Below are 3456 nucleotides of genomic sequence, written 5' to 3'. Positions count from 1 at the left end.
ATGTTTTCATTAGAGAATGTCCTTTACATTCAAGCTGGGTTTGGAGTCCTGGCTAATATGTTTCTTCTTATTTTCTATATTTTTATAATCCTGGGTCATAGACCTGATCTCCTGTCAACTGACTTTCATTCACATAATGTTGTTCTTCACAGCAGGGGATATTTTGCTTACAGACATATTTGAGTCATTGGACATTGAGAATGACTTCAAATGCAAAACAACTTTTTACATATGCAGGGTGATGAGAGGCCTCTCTATCTGCACCACCTGCCTCCTGAGTGTGTTCCAGGCTGTCACAATCAGTCCCAGTACTTCTTTGTTGGCAAAATTTAAACATAAACTAAAAAAATACATGATCAATGCTTTCTTCTATATTTGATCTTCCAATTTGTCCTTCAGTAGTTACTTGATCTTCTATGTTGGTGCTTATACCAATGTGAGTGAGACTAACCAGATGAAGGTGAATAAACACTGCTCACTCTTCCCAATGAACTACATCATCAGGGGATTGATTTTAACAGTGAACACCTCTAGAGACGTGTTTCTTGTAGCAGTCATGTTGACTACAAGTACATACATGGTGATTATCTTGTGCAGCCATCAGAGGCAATGCAAGCATCTTCACAGCATCAGCCACCTGAGAGCATCCCCTGAGAAAAGGGCCACCCAGACCATCTTGCTGATGGTGGTTTTCTTTGTGGTCATGTATTGGGTAGACTTCATTATCTCATCATCCTCGTTCCTGTTATGGATGTATGACCCAGTCATCCTGACTGTTCAGAAGTTTGTGATGAATGCCTATCCCACAATAACTCCATTGGTACAAATCAGTTCTGATAACAGAATAATCAACTTGTTCAAAAACATGCAGTCAAAATGCTGCTAGATTAAAAAAAAAAAACATGATTTTTTCTCTTCTTTTAAACAGAATGCATATATATCTATTTATATGTATAATTGTTGTGCCAGCATGTATACAGGCATAACTGCATATGTACTGTTCATGCATGTCCAAAGAGGTCATGGGATGCCCTGGGACTTCAGTTTCAGATGGGATAGGTGTCAGGTAAGTGTAGCCTCCAAAGTTTTAAAAAATAATTTATAAGTTCTTCAATTTCAATTGTTCAAGAAGCAAAATGAGATTTAATTAAAGTTTGTGGCATTACATATATACATTCTTTTGACATTCCTGTTAACAAGTACTATAAAGTCTAAAACTCGTACACCATAAGTAGCTATTTCCACAGGATCTTTACTTTTTTTCTTTTTACTTTATTTCCTAAAAGTGACCTTGATACTGAGGTTACTCAAAAGGATCTCCTTGGTGTTAGTGATTTTTTTAAGCCTTTCATTTGGATACACTTTTTTTTTCCTTAGAGTAGAGGCAAAATTACTTTTTAATTAAAAAATGTATACATTGTGATTATATTTTTCCCACCCCAAGCCCTTCCAGATTTTCCCAACTTCATGCCAACCTTTTTTCTTTCTCCTTCTCTCTTAAAACACAGTAACAACAACCTTAAAATGAATATTAAAACAAACAAAACACAATAAGGCAAAAAAATTCCAAACAAAACAAAACGAAACAAAAATCTCCATAAAAAGTCACAGTTTGTTTATTTTTTCAAATGTGCAGAGTATTTTTATTTTTTAGTAGATACTTTCATAAGTTACATTTCAAATGTTACCCCATTTCCAGGTTTCCCCTCTGGAATCCACCCATCTCATCCCCCCTCCCTATCCTCTATGAGAGTGTTCCCCCACCCACCCACTCCTGCCTTTCTGCTTTGCCATTCCCCTACACTGGGGCAGCAAACTCCATCAGGAGCAAGGGCCGATCCTCCCACTTATGTCCAAGGCCATCCTCTGCCACATATACGGCCAGATCCATCGGTCCCTCCATGTGTACTCTTTGGTTAGTGGTCCAGTTCCCAGTAGCTCCAGGGCAGTCTGTCCGGTTGACTCCTTTGCTCCCCACAGGAGGCTGCAAACCCACTCAGCTCCTTCAGTCCCTTCTCTAACTCCCCCATTGGGGATTCTGCTCTCAGTCCAATGGTTGACTGTGAGCATCTGCCTCTGTATTTGTAAGGATCTGGTAGAGCCACTCAGGAGAAGCTATATCAAGTTCCAGTCAGCAAGCACTTCCCAGCATTCACAATAGCTTCTGGATTTGGTGACTATATGGGATGGGTCCCCAGGTGGGGCAGCTCTAGATGGCCTTTCTTTCAGTCTCTGCTCCACACTTTATCTCCATATTTCCTCCTGTGAGTGTTTTGTTCTCCCTTCTAAGAAGCACTGAAGTATCCACACTTTGATCATCCTTCTTCTTGAGCTTCATATGGTTGGTGAATAGTATATTTTGAAAACCTTTTATCTACTCTCAGTCATCAAGAGTGGTTTAAATTGCCACTTTAATATTGTTTACTATTTAATATCTCTCTGGATCATAAAAACAATGTGAGTTTAAATTTTTAATTTTTACCACAGTTACTCAATTAGTCCTATATGAAACTCTCACATGCCTGTTTATTTGGATTTCATTTCATCTACATGTATTAAAATGTCATTAGTAAATAAAAATTTGTATATAGGTATTGTGATATTCAATGTGTTTTTTGTGTGTATACTTTAATGTATGTGCATAGATGAATAATGTATGTTCCTGTACATGTGAAGGCCAGGAGACAACCTTGGCTGTTGGTTGTTAGAAGCTATTCACCATATGTTCTGATAGAATGTCTTTCACTGTATCTGGAGTTTGCCAAATAGGCCATAATTTAGCCCCAGGGATTCTCCTGTTTTTATTTCTCCAGCTCTGAGATCACAAGTGTTTACCACCATCTACCTCAACATTAAAAATAGTTATTCCTTAATTAAAAAATATTTTCATGCAATATATTCTCAATAGGATTTCCCCTTCCCATACTCCTCCCAGTTTGTCTTCATCTCTTCTCACATCCAGATCTACATCCTTTGTGTCTCTGCTTCCAAAACAAAAAGGCATCTAAGCAATAACAATAAAATAAACAACAATAAGATAAAACAGAATAGAGCAAAACAGTAATAAGAAAAGGAGTAAAAAAAATCACAACAGACACATACAGATACAGAAACACAATACTGTGGGTTGTTTTGTGGTTCCTATGTCCATGGAGCCCCTTTGGTCAACAATTCAGCTAGATGTAATCGATTCCCTGCATGGAAAGCTTCATTTGATAATGAGAGATTTCAATTGGGGGTCAGTCTTCCCTGTAATTTTGCAATTTCATTTAGATTGCCTTCATACATGTATATACTTTAGGAAACTTCTACTGTATTGTTTCCATATGACCCCTTAAATGTTCTTTATTGTTAGCTGTTCTTCCCCACATTCACTTTCTTGACTCCCTCCCTCCTCCCCATTCGATACTCCTATTTCAGCCCCCTATCTATCTGTAACTGCCTATTTTATTTTTC

At 37.8% G+C, this 3456-nt stretch overlaps 1 pseudogene; it reads left to right on the top strand.

Moving 5' to 3' along the window:
• Positions 1-886, top strand: LOC114613210 (annotated as a pseudogene).
• The last annotated feature ends 2570 nt before the right edge of the window (positions 887-3456 follow it).

This window comes from Grammomys surdaster, unplaced genomic scaffold (genome assembly GCF_004785775.1).
Source record: "Grammomys surdaster isolate TR1022 unplaced genomic scaffold, NIH_TR_1.0 126197, whole genome shotgun sequence".
Taxonomy (NCBI): domain Eukaryota; kingdom Metazoa; phylum Chordata; class Mammalia; order Rodentia; family Muridae; genus Grammomys; species Grammomys surdaster.
This window is presented reverse-complemented; position numbering and strand designations above follow the sequence as displayed.